General features: G+C 47.1%; 1 long non-coding RNA gene across 3 annotated transcripts in view; it reads right to left on the reverse strand.

Annotated features, from left to right (window-relative positions):
- Positions 1–21,346, reverse strand: part of LOC140491297 (uncharacterized) — a 95,093-nt gene that overhangs the window by 47,546 nt on the left and 26,201 nt on the right. For all 3 annotated transcript variants that reach the window (XR_011963278.1, XR_011963277.1, XR_011963276.1), the window contains exon 2: positions 1,354–1,798. This is a non-coding gene — a long non-coding RNA (uncharacterized lncRNA). The remainder of the gene's footprint in view (positions 1–1,353; positions 1,799–21,346) is intronic.

Below are 21,346 nucleotides of genomic sequence, written 5' to 3' on the forward strand. Positions count from 1 at the left end.
CCTCCATCATCCATGTTGGCTACATTATTCCAATTCCTATGAACAGATCCCATCAATGTATAATTTTAAGTTTAATTTATATTTTGTATGTTGCACATTAAAAGGGGGAGGCATGGCTTTGTTTCAGTTTTAAGAGCCATTCTTGTGAGTTTGGTGCTGATGAGTCTGGAGGCTTATTGGCACACAGAAATCTTTAATATGGTTTTATAACTCTTAGAATGAAGCAATGGGATGGAGTTGTTTTGTGCATTAAAGAAGAAGGATAATCTGTGGTGTTGCCCAGAAGTGTTTGAAGGTCAAAGATGCAAAGAAAACCCCAGAAAGGAGTCAGTCAGAGAGTCCATGCATGTGTCCCAGAGAGTGAGGACATGAGCATTAAAGTGTCTAGTAAGAAATGCTGCAGAGTTGTAGGAAGCTTATTTTAGGGAACTCATGTTTGCTGTGAGCTAAAAGCTAACAAGGAAATTAGCTTTCAGTTTGTTTAGGTGTCTAAGGAAGATATACAAGCTGAAACATCCAAACTATAAACAGCCATTCAACCCTTCAACCAATCAATGTGATCATGGCTGATCCACTATCTCGTTGCCATATTCCTACTTCCTTTCCAGACCCTTTGCCTTTAAAAGCTAAATATTTATCCACTTCTTTCTTGAATATATTCAGTAACTTGGCCGCCAGAGCTTTCAATGTTAGAGAATACCACAAGTTGGGTAATTCTTTGAATGGGGAAATTTTTCCTCACCTCAGTGCTAAATGACCTGCCTGAGACATTATCCCTGATTCTCGATTCCCCAACCAGGGAAAATCATCCTACCTGCATCTACCAGCCCCTTTAGAATTTTATACATTTGTATAAGATCCCTTCTCATCTTTCGAAACTCTAGTATATAGAGGCTCAATTGAACCAATCTTTCCTCACAGGACATTACCGCCATGCCTGCCATCAGCGAGGGAACCACCACTGCACTCACTCTATGGCAGGTAGATGCTTTCATAGGGAGGCCAAAACTGCATACAATACTCAAGGTGCAGTCTCACCAAGGTCTTGTGTAATGGCAGTGAAACATCTCTACTTCTGAATTCAAGTTGTCTTGTGTTACGACACGGGATAAACTCTCCTACTTAATTTAAAAGCAGCAATACAGAAAAGATTTATCCCATGCAGTTATCTGCAAAAACTTGAGTGGTCAAGAACTATGTAAAGTGAAAATTAACAACTTTCGTTAATTATTCTCTGTTATACTTTAAAAAATAATCACAATTTACAATTTCTTTCTATAACCTATCTTTTACCTTCCCTTCTATAATGCTAGTCTGATAAAACTCCCAGTTAAGATTTACAACACTTCTTACCTACAGGCAGCTGGAAGTTTTTTTCTTCAGATCTGCCTGCGTCTTCTTTTCTCCTTGTTAGGAATTTCTGCGTCACAGGTTACTGATCAAAAAGGCACATTTTAAGAGAGCGCGATTTTTCAAGCAGTCTGGTACATACTGGTCTTGGTAGTTCTCCTCTCAACTCTTCAATTTTCCCCCAGTATTATACCTCAGAGCATTGATTGCGTCATTGGCTTTTAAGATGATCAATATATTCAACTCAAACTTGATTGGAAATTGATTTTTTTTTCAGGGTATAATTTAACCGATTGGCTGAATTTGAATTTGGTTTTCTCTCCAGGCCACTCAGTGAGTGCTGTTTGGTCTTAAACAAAATGTTACTTTGTAAATTCTCCCGCACTCGGTGTATTTGCCAAGTCCTTCACTCTCTTAAAGGTACACCACATCTTCGTAACACCTCCACCTTAAGAAAAAAATGAAACATCATAATGAAAAGATGGCTTCATTTATTTTACCTTTTAAAACACATTACCATAACATACAGATAACTCTAATATAAGTTCACCTTAGCTTTTCCCCCATATACCTGTATATGTATATCATTAAATAAAGACAAATCTCATCTAAACTCAATCAGTTAAATCCTTAGTTTATTAGCCTTCCTTGGGCTTCTCCACAACAAGGGGTGTCACTCCTACTTTGGATCCTGCCAAATCATTCCCAAGAAAAAACTGAATTCCTGGAACTGATACTCTGTCAATCACTGTTACTTCCCCAGTCTTAAGTTGGCACTCCAACCTGATCTTACATAGGGGAAGGCTAAATTTCTGTCCATCTATCCCACAAATTACCACACTCTCAGGTAACAGATCAGAAGGAGTGCATATTCGCTAATCCCTTACAGTCAGCGACTGGTTAGATCCTGTTCTCTCAAAATGATAACTTCTTGTCCTTTTCCCCCCTGTTCTTTCTGAGTAAACTTTACCCACAGTGGTGAATTCTTTGTAGCGATCAGGTACTAACTCCATAGCCAGCCCCTGCTTGGATTGTGCACTCTCCTGCAGCTCCTCGGCTCTTCTTGGGGTCTCCTTTACTACTTTCACTCATGCCACTGGCTTAGCTTCTTTTCCCACATCTTTTCCCACAGTGCCTTTCTTTAATGACCAACACTGTGTCTTTATGTGTCCCACTTTACCACAGTGGAAACACCTGAGGCCTTTCACCTCCTTTCCACCCTCTTCGGCTTCTTTTTTGTCCTGTAGTAAATTCTTGCCAGTGCTCTCTACTCTTTGTTTCGTAGTATAGGATCTCCCCTTCTCCCAACTTCTATCCCTCAAAGGGCGAAATTCTGGCTGGAAGCTTGTCTTATGCACCGACATGTACTCATCTGCTAATTCTGCTGCCCATCTCACTTCCTGTTCCTCCACGTGAATTCTTACCATTTATGAAAGTGAATTTTTGAACTCTTCCAGCAGAATAATCTCTCTTAGCCTCAAATATCCTATCTATTTTCAAAGCACACACCCATTGATCAAAGTGACTATGTTTAATTCTTTTGAACTCAACATATGTCTGACCTGGTTCCTTCTTTGTGTTTCTGAACTGCTGTCTATATGTTTCTGGTACCAATTCATAAGCACTTAAAATAGCCTGTTTAACCTCTTCATAATCTCTTGACACCTCATCTGTTCGTGCAGCAAATACCTCCCTAGCTTTGCCTACCAGTTTAGTCTGAACAAGCATTACCCATAAATCCTTGGACCACTTCAACTGCCTCGCCAATTTTTCAAATGAGATAAAGAAAGCTTCAATATCTTTCTCATCAAAACGTGGCAGAGTTTTGAAATATTTACACATACCTTCTCTTTTAATCTCCATCCTGTTAACTTGACTTCGCTAAGTCGCAACTTCTCAAGTTCAAATTCTCTCTCTTTCTCTCTCCCTTTCTTCTCTCGCTCTCTCTTTGATCAGCCAAGAACCTTCTCTCTCTTTTTTTCCTCTCTCTCCCTTTGTTGATCTCCTAACACCACCTCAACTGTAATTGACGTTTTTCTAGCTCTACTGCACTTGTCTGTTTCTCTGGCACACCTAAGTACTTGAGTGACCCTTTTACAATTTCAGCTTTACTTTTGTCCTTGGTTAAACCCAAATCTAACTTATTTGCTAATCCTAAAAATATGGCCTTTTTCTTTCTTTCTTAACTTTCTTGGCAAATCTGAGAATCATCTTCAAATCCCAGAACCTTGTTAGCAATTTTAAGAGCCATTTCTCTCACATTTAATCAATCAACCACAAGTCACCGAAACTAACCAAATTGTCTCACCTGCACTTTATTTTAAGATCTAGGACACGAACCTGCAAACGTTTAAATCTGGGATTTTTCGTACCTCCTAATCTATTCAAAACACAAACCCAAGCCCCCAAACTGTTACAACATGGAGTAAACCCTCCTGTTTAATTTAAAACCAGCAACACAGAAAAGATTTATCCCATGCAGTAATCTGTAAAAAACCTCGAGTAGCCAAGAACCATATAAAGTAAAAATTAACAACTTTTTTTCTTAAAGTATATCAGAGAATAATTAACTAACCACTATTTACAACTTATTTCTCTAACCAATCTTTTACCTTCCCTTCTATAATATTAGTCTGATAAAACTCCCAATTACGGTTAACAAAATACTTCTTATCTCAAAACCAAGCAGCTACAGGTTATTTTCTTAAGATCTTCCTGTGTTTTCTTTCCTCCTTGTTAGAAATTTCTGTGTCACAGGTTACTGATTGAAGGTACTTTTAAAAGAGAGCTATTTTTAAAGCAGTCTGGTACACACTGGACTTGGCAGTTCTCCTCTCAACTGTTCAATTTTTCCCCAGAATTATACCCCAGAGCATTGGATTATGTCATTGGCTTTTAAGATTGTCAATATACTCAATTCAAACTTGATTGGAAATTGGTATTTTTTCAGGGTATAATTTAACCGATTGGCTGAATTTGAATTTGGTTTTGTCTCCAGGCCACTCAGCGAGTGCTGTTTGGTCTTAAACAAAATGTTACTTTGTAAATTCTCCCACACTCGGTGTATTTGCAAAGTCCTTCACTCTCTTAAAGGTACATCCACATCTTCGTAACACTCGCAATGAAGGTTAACAGATCAATTACATTCTTAATTGCTTGCTGTATGTCAGTTCTATTATAACACATGTTTCTTTATCGTGAGTTGACTATAACACAATTAGTCCATTGTTGGTAGAACACGTACTACCCTTACCTGTATTGGCTATGACCCAATTCTGCTCCCATTGGTTTCAATGGTGCTGCTATTATGTGATTTTCTTATTACGCGGGATTGCATGGGAATGGAACAATCACATTATATTAGAACAGACTGTACCTGTCTGCCTACATTCATTGACTGGTGTACAAGGACATCCAGATTCTTTTCTATATTCACACTTCACATATCACCATTTAAATACTATTCTGTCTTTCTGTTTTTCACACCGAAGTGTATGACTTCATATTTAGCCACATTGCACTTCATCTGCCATGTGTATGCCCACTCATTCAACTTGTCTGAAGTCTGGAACCTCCTTGATCCTCCTTACAGCTCACAGTCCTGCTCAGTTTTGTGTCCTGAACAAATTTGTTTCCCTCTTCCAAGTAATTTATATATTTCATAAATAACTGGGGCCTAAGCACTGATCATTGCAGTCCCCCATTAGTCACTGCATGCCACTTTTCAAACACCTATTTCTTCTCACTCTCTGTTTTCTGTCAGTCATTAATTTTTGAACCACATCTATATGTTAGCTCCCACCCTATGTGCTTTAACAATGCTCAGTGCCTTGATTCTAGATGCATTTTGCCTTGTAACATTCATAGACTCAGAGATGTACAGCATGGAAACAGACCCTTCGGTCCAACCCATCCATGCCCACCAGATATCCCATCCCAATCTAGTCCTCACCTGCCAGCACCCGGCCCATGTCCCTCCAAACCCTTTCTATTCATATACCCATCCAGATGCCTCTTAAATGTTGCAATTGGACCAGCCTCCCACCACTTCCTCTGGCAACTCATTCCATACACGTACCACCACCTGTGTGAAAATGTTGCCCCTTAGGTCTCATTTTTATCTTTCCCCTCTCACCCTAAACCTATGCCCTCTTGTTCTGGACTCCCTGACCCCAGGGAAAAGACTTTGTCTATTTATCCTATCCATGCCCCTCATGATTTTGTAAACCTCTATAAAGTCACCCTCTCAACCTCTGAAGCTCCAGGGAAAACAGCCCCAGCCTATTCAACCTCTTCCCATAGCTCAAATCCTCCAACCCTGGCAACATCCTTATAAATCTTTTCTGAACCCTTTCAAGTTTCACAAAATCTTTCCAATAGGAAGGAGACCAGAATTGCACACAATATTCCAACAGTGGTCTAAACAATGTCCTGTCCAGCCGCAACATGACCTCCCAACTCGTGTACTCAATACTCTGCCCAATAAACAGTGAACACACAGTGAACACGGAGAACAGTGAACACGGAGAACAGTGAACACAGTGACCACAGAGAACAGTGAACACAGAATGAACACGGAGAACAGTGAACACAGAATGAACACGGAGAACAGTGAACAGAGAGAACAGTGAATACAGAGAACACAGAGTGAACATAGAGGACAGTGAAAATAGAGAACAGTGAGCATAATGAACACACAGAACAGTGAACACAGAACAGTGAACACAGAACAGTGAACACAGAACAGTGAACACAGAACAGTGAACACAGTGTGAACATAGAGAACAGTGAACACAGAGAACATTGAACACAGTATGAGCACAGAGAACAGTGAACACAGAGAACAGAGAACACAATGTGAACACCGAATGAACACTGAGAACAGTGAGCACAGAGAACAGTGAGCACAGTGAACACAGAGAACAGTGGAGAGTGAACGCGGAGAACAGTGAACAATAAACACAGAGTGAACACAGAGAACAGTGAACACAGTGTGAACACGGAGAAAAGTGAACAGGGAGAAGAGTGAACACGGAGAACAGTGAGCAGTCAACACAGAGAACAGTGAATACAAAGTGAACATGGAGAACAGTGAACAGTGAACACAGTGAACACGGAGAACAGTGAACACTGAGAAGAGTGAACAGTGAACACAGAGTGAACACGGAGAACAGTGAACACTGAGAAGAGTGAACAGTGAACACAGAGTGAACACGGAGAACAGTGAACACTGAGAACAGTGAGCAGAGTGAACAGTGAACACAGGGTGAACACTGAGAACAGTGAACACTGAGAACAGTGAACACATAGAACAGTGAGCAGAGAACTGTGAGCACACAATGAACACCGAGAACAGTGAACAGATTGAACACGGAGAACAGGGAAAACAGGGTGAACACGGAGAACAGTGAACAGAGTGAACACGGAGAACAGTGAGCACGGAGAACAGTGAGCACGGAGAACAGTGAGCACGGAGAACAGTGAGCACGGAGAACAGTGAGCACAGCGTGAACACGGAGAACAGTGAGCACAGAGAACAGTGAGCACAGAGAACAGTGAGCACAGAGAACAGTGAACACAGAGTGAGCACAGAGAACAGTGAGCAAAGAGTGAACACGGAGAACAGTGAGCACACGGAGAACAGTGAGCACGGAGAACAGTGAGCACATGGAGAAGAGTGAGCACATGGAGAAGACTGAGCACGGAGAAAAGTGAACATGGAGAAAAGTGAACACGGTGTGAGCACGGAGAACAGGGAGCACGGAGAACAGGGAGCACGGAGAACAGGGAGCACGGAGAACAGTGAACACGGACAACAGTGAGCACGGACAACAGTGAGCACAGAGAACAGTGAGCACAGAGAACAGTGAGCACAGAGAACAGTGAGCACAGAACAGTGAACACAGTGTGAACACGGATAACAGTGAGCACGGAGAACAGTGAACACAGAACAGTGAGCACGGAGAACAGTGAACACGAAGAAAAGTGAACACGAAGAAAAGTGAACACAGTGCGAGCACGGAGAACAGTGAGCACTGAGAACAGTGAACACAAAGAAAAGTGAACACAGTGCGAGCACGGAGAACAGTGAGCACAGAGAACAGTGAGCACAGAACAGTGAGCACAGTGTGAACACGGAGAACAGTGAGCACAGAGAACAGTGAGCACAGAGAACAGTGAACACGGAGAACAGTGAACACAGAGAACAGTGAACACAGAGAGAGCACAGAGAACAGTGAGCAAAGAGTGAACACGGAGAACAGTGAGCACATGGAGAACAGTGAGCACATGGAGAACAGTGAGCACGGAGAACAGTGAGCACATGGAGAAGAGTGAGCACGGAGAAAAGTGAACATGGAGAAAAGTGAACACGGTGTGAGCACGGAGAACAGGGAGCACGGAGAACAGGGAGCACGGAGAACAGGGAGCACGGAGAACAGGGAGCACGGAGAACAGTGAGCACGGAGAACAGTGAACACGGACAACAGTGAGCACGGACAACATTGAGCACGGACAACAGTGAGCACAGAGAACAGTGAGCACAGAACAGTGAACACAGTGTGAACACGGATAACAGTGAGCACTGAGAACAGTGAGCACTGAGAACAGTGAGCACTGAGAACAGTGAACACGAAGAAAAGTGAACACGAAGAAAAGTGAACACGAAGAAAAGTGAACACAGTGCGAGCACGGAGAACAGTGAGCACGGAGAACAGTGAGCACGGACAACAGTGAGCACGGACAACAGTGAGCACGGAGAACAGTGAACACGGACAACAGTGAACACGGACAACAGTGAACACGGACAACAGTGAACACGGACAACAGTGAACACGGAGAACAGTGAACACGGAGAACAGTGAACACGGAGAACAGTGAACACGGAGAACAGTGAACACGGAGAACAGTGAACACGGAGAACAGTGAACACGGAGAACAGTGAACACGGAGAACAGTGAACACAGAACAGAGAACAGTGAACACAGTGAACAGTGAACACAGTGAAGAGTGAACACAGAGAACACAGTGAGCACAGAGAACAGTGAGCAAAGAGTGAACACGGAGAAAAGTGAACACAGTGTGAGCACGGAGAACAGTGAACACGGGGAACAGTGAACACGGGGAACAGTGAACAGAGTGAGCACGGAGAACAGTGAGCAGGGAGAACAGTGAGCAGGGAGAACAGTGAGCAGGGAGAACAGTGAGCAGGGAGAACAGTGAACACTGAGAACAGTGAACACTGAGAACAGTGAAGAGAGTGACAGAGAGAACAGTGAACAGAGAGAACAGTGAAAGTGGAGAACAGTGAACGCGGAGAACGGTGAACAATAAACACAGAGTGAAGACGAAGAACCATGAACACAGAGAACAGTGAACACAGTGTGAACATGGGGAACAGTGAACACAGAGAACAGTGAACAGACTGAACACAGAGAACAGTGAACACAGTGTGAGCACAGTGAACAGTGAGCACAGTGAACACAGAGTGAGCGCAGAGGACAGTGAGCAAAGAGTGAACACAGAGAACAGTGAGCACGGAGAACAGTGAGCACGGAGAACAGTGGGCACGGACAACAGTGGGCACGGACAACAGTGGGCACGGACAACAGTGGGCACGGACAACAGTGGGCACGGACAACAGTGGGCACGGACAACAGTGGGCACGGACAACAGTGGGCACGGACAACAGTGGGCACGGACAACAGTGGGCACGGACAACAGTGAACAGTGAACAGAGTGAACACGGAGAACAGTGAGCACAGAGAACAGTGAGCACAGAGAACAGTGAGCAAAGAGTGAACACGGAGAAAAGTGAACACAGTGAGCACACGGAGGACAGTGAGCACACGGAGAACAGTGAGCACAGAGAACAGTGAGCACGGAGAACAGTGAGCGCTGAACACTGAGAACAGAGAGCACAGAGAACAGTGAGCACAGTGTGAACATGGAGAACAGTGAACACAGAGAACAGTGAACAGAGAGAACAGTGAAAGTGGAGAACAGTGAACGTGGAGAACAGTGAACAATAAACACAGCGTGAAAACGAAGAACCATGAACACAGAACAGTGAACACAGTGTGAACATTGAGAACAGTGAACACAGTGTGAACATTGAGAACAGTGAACACAGAGAACAGTGAACAGACTGAACACAGACAACAGTGAACACGGAGAATATTGAACACAGAGTGAACACTGAGCAAAGAGTGAACACGGAGAACAGTGAAGAGCTGAGAACAGTGAGCAAAGAGTGAACACGGAGAACAGTGAAGAGCTGAGATCAGTGAAGAGCTGAGAACAGTGAACACGGACAACAGTGAACACGGACAACAGTGAACACGGACAACAATGAACACAGAGTGAGCACAGAGAACAGTGAGCAAAGAGTGAACACAGAGAAAAGTGAACACAGTGTGAGCACGGAGAACAGTGAACACGGAGAACAGTGAACACTGAGAACAGTGAGCACAGTGTGAACACGGAGAACAGTGAGCACACGGAGAACAGTGAGCACACGGAGAACAGTGAGCACACGGAGAACAGTGAGCACGGAGAACAGTGAGCACAGTGTGAGCACGGAGAACAGTGAGCACAGTGTGAGCACGGAGAACAGTGAGCACGGAGCACAGTGAGCACACGGAGAACAGTGAGCACGGAGCACAGTGAGCACACGGAGAACAGTGAACGCGAGAACAGTGAGCAAAGAGTGAACACGGAGAACAGTGAAGAGCTGAGAACAGTGAAGAGCTGAGAACAGTGAACACGGACAACAGTGAACACGGACAACAGTGAACACGGACAACAGTGAACACAGAGTGAGCACAGAGAACAGTGAGCAAAGAGTGAACACAGAGAAAAGTGAACACAGTGTGAGCACGGAGAACAGTGAACACGGAGAACAGTGAACACTGAGAACAGTGAGCACAGTGTGAACACGGAGAACAGTGAGCACGGAGAACAGTGAGCACACGGAGAACAGTGAGCACGGAGAACAGTGAGCACACGGAGAACAGTGAGCACACGGAGAACAGTGAGCACACGGAGAACAGTGAGCACGGAGAACAGTGAGCACAGTGTGAGCACGGAGAACAGTGAGCACGGAGAACAGTGAGCACAGTGTGAGCACGGAGAACAGTGAGCACGGAGAACAGTGAGCACGGAGAACAGTGAGCACACGGAGAACAGTGAGCACACGGAGAACAGTGAGCACACGGAGAACAGTGAGCACGGAGAACAGTGAGCACACAGAGAACAGTGAGCACACGGAGAACAGTGAGCACGGAGAACAGTGAACACGGAGAAAAGTGAACACGGTGTGAACACGGAGAACAGTGAACACGGAGAACAGTCAGCACGGAGAACAGTCAGCACAGTGAGCACGGAGAACAGTGAACACAGTGTGAGCACAGAGAACAGTGAGCACAGTGTGAACATGGAGAACAGTGAACACAGAACAGTGAAGAGAGTGACACAGAGAACAGTGAACAGAGAGAACAGTGAACACGGCGAACAATGAACAGTGAACACAAAGTGAACATGGAGAACAGTGAACACAGAGAACAGTGAACAATGAACAGAGTGAACACGGAGAACAGTGAATACAGTGTGAACACGGAGAACAGTGAACACAGAGAACAGTGAACAGAGTGAACACGGAGAACAGTGAACACAGTGTGAACACAGAGAACAGTGAACACAGAGAACAGTGAACAGTGAACAGAGTGAACACGGAGAACAGTGAACAGAGTGAACACAGTGTGAACACGGAGAACAGTGAGCACGGAGAACAGTGAGCACGGAGAAAAGTGAACACGGAGAAAAGTGAACACAGTGTGAGCACGGAGAACAGTGAGCACGGAGAAAAGTGAACACAGTGTGAGCACGGAGAACCGTGAGCACGGAGAACCGTGAGCACGGAGAACCGTGAGCACGGAGAACAGTGAGCACGGAGAACAGTGAGCACGGAGAACAGTGAGCACGGAGAACAGTGAGCACGGACAACAGTGAGCACAGAGAACAGTGAGCACGGACAACAGTGAACACAGTGAAGAGTGAACACAGTGAAGAGTGAACACAGTGAAGAGTGAACACAGTGAAGAGTGAACACAGAACAGAGAACAGTGAACACAGAGAACAGTGAACACAGAGAACAGTGAACACAGAGAACAGTGAACACAGAGAACACAGTGAGCACAGAGAACAGTGAGCAAAGAGTGAACACGGAGAACAGTGAGCACACGGAGAACAGTGAGCACACGGAGAACAGTGAGCACACGGAGAACAGTGAGCACATGGAGAAAAGTGAACACGGAGAAAAGTGAACACAGTGTGAGCACGGAGAACAGTGAGCACGGAGAAAAGTGAACACAGTGTGAGCACGGAGAACCGTGAGCACGGAGAACAGTGAGCACGGAGAACAGTGAGCACGGACAACAGTGAGCACAGAGAACAGTGAGCACGGACAACAGTGAACACAGTGAAGAGTGAACACAGTGAAGAGTGAACACAGAACAGAGAACAGTGAACACAGAGAACAGTGAACACAGAGAACAGTGAACACAGAGAACACAGTGAGCACAGAGAACAGTGAGCAAAGAGTGAACATGGAGAACAGTGAGCACACGGAGAACAGTGAGCACGGAGAACAGTGAGCACACGGAGAACAGTGAGCACACGGAGAACAGTGAGCACATGGAGAAAAGTGAACATGGAGAAAAGTGAACACGGTGTGAGCACGGAGAACAGGGAGCACGGAGAACAGGGAGCACGGAGAACAGGGAGCACGGACAACAGGGAGCACGGACAACAGGGAGCACGGACAACAGGGAGCACGGACAACAGGGAGCACGGACAACAGGGAGCACGGACAACAGGGAGCACGGACAACAGGGAGCACGGACAACAGGGAGCACGGACAACAGGGAGCACGGACAACAGGGAGCACGGACAACAGGGAGCACGGACAACAGGGAGCACGGACAACAGGGAGCACGGACAACAGGGAGCACGGACAACAGGGAGCACGGACAACAGGGAGCACGGACAACAGGGAGCACGGACAACAGGGAGCACGGACAACAGGGAGCACAGAACAGAGAACAGTGAACACAGAACAGAGAACAGTGAACACAGAACAGAGAACAGTGAACACAGAGAACAGTGAGCGCGGAGAACAGTGAGCGCGGAGAACAGTGAGCGCGGAGAACAGTGAGCGCGGAGAACAGTGAGCGCGGAGAACAGTGAGCGCGGAGAACAGTGAGCGCAGAGAACAGTGAGCGCAGAGAACAGTGAGCACAGAGAACAGTGAGCACAGAGAACAGTGAGCACAGAGAACAGTGAGCACAGAGAACAGTGAACACAGTGAAGAGTGAACACAGAGAACAGTGAACACAGTGAAGAGTGAACACAGAGAACAGTGAACACAGTGAAGAGTGAACACAGAACAGTGAACAGTGAACAGAGTGAACACGGAGAACAATGAGCACAGTGAACAGTGAGCACAGTGAACAGTGAGCACAGTGAACAGTGAGCACAGTGAACAGTGAGCACAGTGAACAGTGAACACGGAGAACAGTGAACACGGAGAACAGTGAACACGGAGAACAATGAACACGGAGAACAGTGAACGCGGAGAACAGTGAACGCGGAGAACAGTGAGCGCGGAGAACAGTGAGCGCGGAGAACAGTGAGCGCGGAGAACAGTGAGCACGGAGAACAGTGAGCACGGAGAACAGTGAGCACGGAGAACAGTGAGCACGGAGAACAGTGAGCACGGACAACAGTGAGCACGGACAACAGTGAGCACGGACAACAGTGAGCACGGACAACAGTGAACACAGAGAACAGTGAACACAGAGAACAGTGAACACAGTGAAGAGTGAACACAGTGAAGAGTGAACACAGTGAAGAGTGAACACAGTGAAGAGTGAACACAGAACAGAGAACAGTGAACACAGTGAACAGTGAACACAGAGAACAGTGAACACGGCGAACAATGAACAGTGAACACAAAGTGAACATGGAGAACAGTGAACACAGAGAACAGTGAACAATGAACAGAGTGAACACGGAGAACAGTGAATACAGTGTGAACACGGAGAACAGTGAACACAGAGAACAGTGAACAGAGTGAACACGGAGAACAGTGAACACAGTGTGAACACAGAGAACAGTGAACACAGAGAACAGTGAACAGTGAACAGAGTGAACACGGAGAACAGTGAACAGAGTGAACACAGTGTGAACACGGAGAACAGTGAGCACGGAGAACAGTGAGCACGGAGAAAAGTGAACACGGAGAAAAGTGAACACGGAGAAAAGTGAACACAGTGTGAGCACGGAGAACAGTGAGCACGGAGAAAAGTGAACACAGTGTGAGCACGGAGAACCGTGAGCACGGAGAACAGTGAGCACGGAGAACAGTGAGCACGGACAACAGTGAGCACAGAGAACAGTGAGCACGGACAACAGTGAGCACGGACAACAGTGAACACAGTGAAGAGTGAACACAGTGAAGAGTGAACACAGTGAAGAGTGAACACAGTGAAGAGTGAACACAGTGAAGAGTGAACACAGTGAAGAGTGAACACAGAACAGAGAACAGTGAACACAGAGAACAGTGAACACAGAGAACAGTGAACACAGAGAACAGTGAACACAGAGAACACAGTGAGCACAGAGAACAGTGAGCAAAGAGTGAACACGGAGAACAGTGAGCACACGGAGAACAGTGAGCACACGGAGAACAGTGAGCACATGGAGAAAAGTGAACACGGAGAAAAGTGAACACAGTGTGAGCACGGAGAACAGTGAGCACGGAGAAAAGTGAACACAGTGTGAGCACGGAGAACCGTGAGCACGGAGAAGAGTGAGCACGGAGAACAGTGAGCACGGACAACAGTGAGCACAGAGAACAGTGAGCACGGACAACAGTGAACACAGTGAAGAGTGAACACAGTGAAGAGTGAACACAGAACAGAGAACAGTGAACACAGAGAACAGTGAACACAGAGAACAGTGAACACAGAGAACACAGTGAGCACAGAGAACAGTGAGCAAAGAGTGAACACGGAGAACAGTGAGCACACGGAGAACAGTGAGCACGGAGAACAGTGAGCACACGGAGAACAGTGAGCACACGGAGAACAGTGAGCACATGGAGAAAAGTGAACATGGAGAAAAGTGAACACGGTGTGAGCACGGAGAACAGGGAGCACGGACAACAGGGAGCACGGACAACAGTGAGCACGGAGAACAGTGAGCACGGAGAACAGTGAGCACGGAGAACAGTGAGCACGGAGAACAGTGAGCACGGAGAACAGTGAGCACGGAGAACAGTGAGCACGGAGAACAGTGAGCACGGAGAACAGTGAGCACGGAGAACAGTGAGCACGGAGAACAGTGAGCACGGAGAACAGTGAGCACGGAGAACAGTGAGCACGGAGAACAGTGAGCACGGAGAACAGTGAGCACGGAGAACAGTGAGCACGGAGAACAGTGAGCACGGAGAACAGTGAGCACAGAGAACAGTGAGCACAGAGAACAGTGAGCACAGAGAACAGTGAACACAGAGAACAGTGAACACAGAGAACAGTGAACACAGTGAAGAGTGAACACAGAACAGAGAACAGTGAACACAGTGAACAGTGAACACAGAGAACAGTGAACACAGAGAACATAGTGAGCACAGAGAACAGTGAGCAAAGAGTGAACACGGAGAACAGTGAGCACACGGAGAACAGTGAGCACGGAGAACAGTGAGCACGGAGAACAGTGAGCACACGGAGAACAGTGAGCACATGGAGAAGAGTGAGCACATGGAGAAAAGTGAACATGGAGAAAAGTGAACACGGTGTGAGCACGGAGAACAGTGAACAGTGAACAGAGTGAACACGGAGAACAATGAGCACAGTGAACAGTGAGCACAGTGAACAGTGAGCACAGTGAACAGTGAGCACAGTGAACAGTGAGCACAGTGAACAGTGAGCACAGTGAACAGTGAACACGGAGAACAGTGAACACGGAGAACAGTGAACACGGAGAACAGTGAACACGGAGAACAGTGAACGCGGAGAACAGTGAACGCGGAGAACAGTGAGCGCGGAGAACAGTGAGCGCGGAGAACAGTGAGCGCGGAGAACAGTGAGCGCGGAGAACAGTGAGCGCGGAGAACAGTGAGCACGGAGAACAGTGAGCACGGAGAACAGTGAGCACGGAGAACAGTGAGCACGGACAACAGTGAGCACGGACAACAGTGAGCACGGACAACAGTGAGCACGGACAACAGTGAGCACGGACAACAGTGAGCACGGACAACAGTGAGCACGGACAACAGTGAGCACAGAGAACAGTGAACACAGTGAAGAGTGAACACAGTGAAGAGTGAACACAGTGAAGAGTGAACACAGAACAGAGAACAGTGAACACAGTGAACAGTGAACACAGAGAACAGTGAACACAGAGAACACAGTGAGCACAGAGAACAGTGAGCAAAGAGTGAACACGGAGAAAAGTGAACACAGTGTGAGCACGGAGAACAGTGAGCACGGAGAACAGTGAACACGGGGAACAGTGAACACGGGGAACAGTGAACACGGGGAACAGTGAACAGAGTGAACACGGAGAACAGTGAGCACAGAGAACAGTGAGCACAGTGAACAGTGAGCACAGTGAACACAGAGTGAGCACAGAGAACAGTGAGCAAAGAGTGAACACGGAGAAAAGTGAACACAGTGTGAGCACGGAAAACAGTGAGCAAACGGAGAACAGTGAGCACACGGAGAACAGTGAGCAGGGAGAACAGTGAGCAGGGAGAACAGTGAGCAGGGAGAACAGTCAGCACGGAGAACAGTGAGCAGGGAGAACAGTGAGCAGGGAGAACAGTGAGCAGGGAGAACAGTGAGCAGGGAGAACAGTGAGCAGGGAGAACAGTGAGCACGGAGAACAGTGAGCACGGAGAACAGTGAGCACGGAGAACAGTGAACACGGAGAACAGTGAACACGGAGAACAGTGAACACGGAGAACAGTGAACACAGTGTGAACACGGAGAACAGTGAACACAGAGAACAGTGAAGAGAGTGACACAGAGAACAGTGAACAGAGAGAACAGTGAAAGTGGAGAACAGTGAACGCGGAGAACGGTGAACAATAAACACAGAGTGAAGACGAAGAACCATGAACACAGAGAACAGTGAACACAGTGTGAACATGGGGAACAGTGAACACAGAGAACAGTGAACAGACTGAACACAGAGAACAGTGAACACAGTGTGAGCACAGTGAACAGTGAGCACAGTGAACACAGAGTGAGCGCAGAGGACAGTGAGCAAAGAGTGAACACTGAGAAAAGTGAACACAGAGAACAGTGGGCACGGACAACAGTGGGCACGGACAACAGTGGGCACGGACAACAGTGGGCACGGACAAAAGTGGGCACGGACAACAGTGAACAGTGAACAGAGTGAACACGGAGAACAGTGAGCACAGAGAACAGTGAGCACAGTGAACACAGAGTGAGCACAGAGAACAGTGAGCAAAGAGTGAACACGGAGAAAAGTGAACACAGTGAGAGCACAGAAAACAGTGAGCACACGGAGAACAGTGAGCACAGAGAACAGTGAGCACGGAGAACAGTGAGCGCTGAACACTGAGAACAGTGAACACTGAGAACAGAGAGCACAGAGAACAGTGAGCACAGTGTGAACACGGAGAACAGTGAACAGAGAGAACAGTGAAAGTGGAGAACAGTGAACGTGGAGAACAGTGAACGTGGAGAACAGTGAACAATAAACACAGCGTGAAAACGAAGAACCATGAACACAGAACAGTGAACACAGTGTGAACATTGAGAACAGTGAACACAGTGTGAACATTGAGAACAGTGAACACAGAGAACAGTGAACAGACTGAACACAGACAACAGTGAACACGGAGAAGATTGAACACAGAGTGAACACGGAGAACAGTGAACGCTGAGAACAGTGAGCAAAGAGTGAACACGGAGAACAGTGAAGAGCTGAGAACAGTGAGCAAAGAGTGAACACGGAGAACAGTGAAGAGCTGAGAACAGTGAGCAAAGAGTGAACACGGAGAACAGTGAACACAGAGAACAGTGAACACAGAGAACAGTGAACAGAGTGAACACGGACAAGAATGAACACAGAGTGAGCACAGAGAACAGTGAGCAAAGAGTGAACACGGAGAACAGTGAACACTGAGAACAGTGAGCACAGTGTGAACACGGAGAACAGTGAACACTGAGAACAGTGAGCACAGTGTGAACACGGAGAACAGTGAGCACGGAGAACAGTGAGCACGGAGAACAGTGAGCACACGGAGAACAGTGAGCACACGGAGAACAGTGAGCACACGGAGAACAGTGAGCACACGGAGAACAGTGAGCACGGAGAACAGTGAGCACGGAGAACAGTGAGCACGGAGAACAGTGAGCACAGTGTGAGCACGGAGAACAGTGAGCACGGAGAACAGTGAGCACACGGAGAACAGTGAGCACACTGAGAACAGTGAGCACGGAGAACAGTGAGCACGGAGAACAGTGAGCACAGTGAGCACACAGAGAACAGTGAGCACACGGAGAACAGTGAGCACGGAGAACAGTGAACACGGAGAAAAGTGAACACGGAGAAAAGTGAACACGGAGAAAAGTGAACACGGAGAAAAGTGAACACAGTGTGAACACAGAACAGTGAACACGGAGAACAGTGATACACGGAGAACAGTCAGCACGGAGAACAGTCAGCACAGTGAGCACGGAGAACAGTGAACACAGTGTGAGCACAGAGAGCACAGAGAACAGTGAGCACAGTGTGAACATGGAGAACAGTGAACACAGAGAACAGTGAAGAGAGTGACACAGAGAACAGTGAACAGAGAGAACAGTGAACACGGCGAACAATGAACAGTGAACACAAAGTGAACATGGAGAACAGTGAACACAGAGAACAGTGAACAGTGAACAGAGTGAACACGGAGAACAGTGAACACAGTGTAAACACAGAGAACAGTGAACAGAGTGAACACGGAGAACAGTGAACAGAGTGAACACAGTGTGAACGCAGTGAACACAGTGTGAACACGGAGAACAGTGAACACAGTGTGAACACGGAGAACAGTGAACACAGTGTGAACACGGAGAACAGTGAACACAGTGTGAACACGGAGAACAGTGAACACAGTGTGAACACGGAGAACAGTGAACACAGTGTGAGCACGGAGAACAGTGAGCACGGAGAACAGTGAGCGCTGAACACTGAGAACAGAGAGCACAGAGAACAGTGAGCACAGTGTGAACATGGAGAACAGTGAACACAGAGAACAGTGAACAGAGAGAACAGTGAAAGTGGAGAACAGTGAACGTGGAGAACAGTGAACAATAAACACAGCGTGAAAACGAAGAACCATGAACACAGAACAGTGAACACAGTGTGAACATTGAGAACAGTGAACACAGTGTGAACATTGAGAACAGTGAACACAGAGAACAGTGAACAGACTGAACACAGACAACAGTGAACACGGAGAATATTGAACACAGAGTGAACACGGAGAACAGTGAACGCTGAGAACAGTGAGCAAAGAGTGAACACGGAGAACAGTGAAGAGCTGAGAACAGTGAGCAAAGAGTGAACACGGAGAACAGTGAAGAGCTGAGATCAGTGAAGAGCTGAGAACAGTGAACACGGACAACAGTGAACACGGACAACAGTGAACACGGACAACAGTGAACACGGACAACAATGAACACAGAGTGAGCACAGAGAACAGTGAGCAAAGAGTGAACACAGAGAAAAGTGAACACAGTGTGAGCACGGAGAACAGTGAACACGGAGAACAGTGAACACTGAGAACAGTGAGCACAGTGTGAACACGGAGAACAGTGAGCACACGGAGAACAGTGAGCACACGGAGAACAGTGAGCACACGGAGAACAGTGAGCACGGAGAACAGTGAGCACAGTGTGAGCACGGAGAACAGTGAGCACAGTGTGAGCACGGAGAACAGTGAGCACGGAGCACAGTGAGCACACGGAGAACAGTGAGCACGGAGCACAGTGAGCACACGGAGAACAGTGAACGCTGAGAACAGTGAGCAAAGAGTGAACACGGAGAACAGTGAAGAGCTGAGAACAGTGAAGAGCTGAGAACAGTGAACACGGACAACAGTGAACACGGACAACAGTGAACACGGACAACAGTGAACACAGAGTGAGCACAGAGAACAGTGAGCAAAGAGTGAACACAGAGAAAAGTGAACACAGTGTGAGCACGGAGAACAGTGAACACGGAGAACAGTGAACACTGAGAACAGTGAGCACAGTGTGAACACGGAGAACAGTGAGCACGGAGAACAGTGAGCACACGGAGAACAGTGAGCACGGAGAACAGTGAGCACACGGAGAACAGTGAGCACACGGAGAACAGTGAGCACACGGAGAACAGTGAGCACACGGAGAACAGTGAGCACGGAGAACAGTGAGCACAGTGTGAGCACGGAGAACAGTGAGCACGGAGAACAGTGAGCACAGTGTGAGCACGGAGAACAGTGAGCACGGAGAACAGTGAGCACACGGAGAACAGTGAGCACGGAGAACAGTGAGCACACGGAGAACAGTGAGCACACGGAGAACAGTGAGCACGGAGAACAGTGAGCACACAGAGAACAGTGAGCACACGGAGAACAGTGAGCACGGAGAACAGTGAACACGGAGAAAAGTGAACACGGTGTGAACACGGAGAACAGTGAACACGGAGAACAGTCAGCACGGAGAACAGTCAGCACAGTGAGCACGGAGAACAGTGAACACAGTGTGAGCACAGAGAACAGTGAGCACAGTGTGAACATGGAGAACAGTGAACACAGAACAGTGAAGAGAGTGACACAGAGAACAGTGAACAGAGAGAACAGTGAACACGGCGAACAATGAACAGTGAACACAAAGTGAACATGGAGAACAGTGAACACAGAGAACAGTGAACAATGAACAGAGTGAACACGGAGAACAGTGAATACAGTGTGAACACGGAGAACAGTGAACACAGAGAACAGTGAACAGTGAACAGAGTGAACACGGAGAACAGTGAACACAGTGTGAACACAGAGAACAGTGAACACAGAGAACAGTGAACAGTGAACAGAGTGAACACGGAGAACAGTGAACAGAGTGAACACAGTGTGAACACGGAGAACAGTGAGCACGGAGAACAGTGAGCACGGAGAAAAGTGAACACGGAGAAAAGTGAACACAGTGTGAGCACGGAGAACAGTGAGCACGGAGAAAAGTGAACACAGTGTGAGCACGGAGAACCGTGAGCACGGAGAACCGTGAGCACGGAGAACCGTGAGCACGGAGAACAGTGAGCACGGAGAACAGTGAGCACGGAGAACAGTGAGCACGGACAACAGTGAGCACGGAGAACAGTGAGCACGGACAACAGTGAGCACAGAGAACAGTGAGCACGGACAACAGTGAACACAGTGAAGAGTGAACACAGTGAAGAGTGAACACAGTGAAGAGTGAACACAGAACAGAGAACAGTGAACACAGAGAACAGTGAACACAGAGAACAGTGAACACAGAGAACAGTGAACACAGAGAACAGTGAACACAGAGAACAGTGAACACAGAGAACAGTGAACACAGAGAACAGTGAACACAGAGAACAGTGAACACAGAGAACACAGTGAGCACAGAGAACAGTGAGCAAAGAGTGAACACGGAGAACAGTGAGCACACGGAGAACAGTGAGCACACGGAGAACAGTGAGCACATGGAGAAAAGTGAACACGGAGAAAAGTGAACACAGTGTGAGCACGGAGAACAGTGAGCACGGAGAAAAGTGAACACAGTGTGAGCACGGAGAACCGTGAGCACGGAGAACAGTGAGCACGGAGAACAGTGAGCACGGACAACAGTGAGCACAGAGAACAGTGAGCACGGACAACAGTGAACACAGTGAAGAGTGAACACAGTGAAGA

The sequence above is a fragment of the Chiloscyllium punctatum genome, chromosome 19 (assembly GCF_047496795.1).
Source record: "Chiloscyllium punctatum isolate Juve2018m chromosome 19, sChiPun1.3, whole genome shotgun sequence".
NCBI classification, from domain to species: domain Eukaryota; kingdom Metazoa; phylum Chordata; class Chondrichthyes; order Orectolobiformes; family Hemiscylliidae; genus Chiloscyllium; species Chiloscyllium punctatum.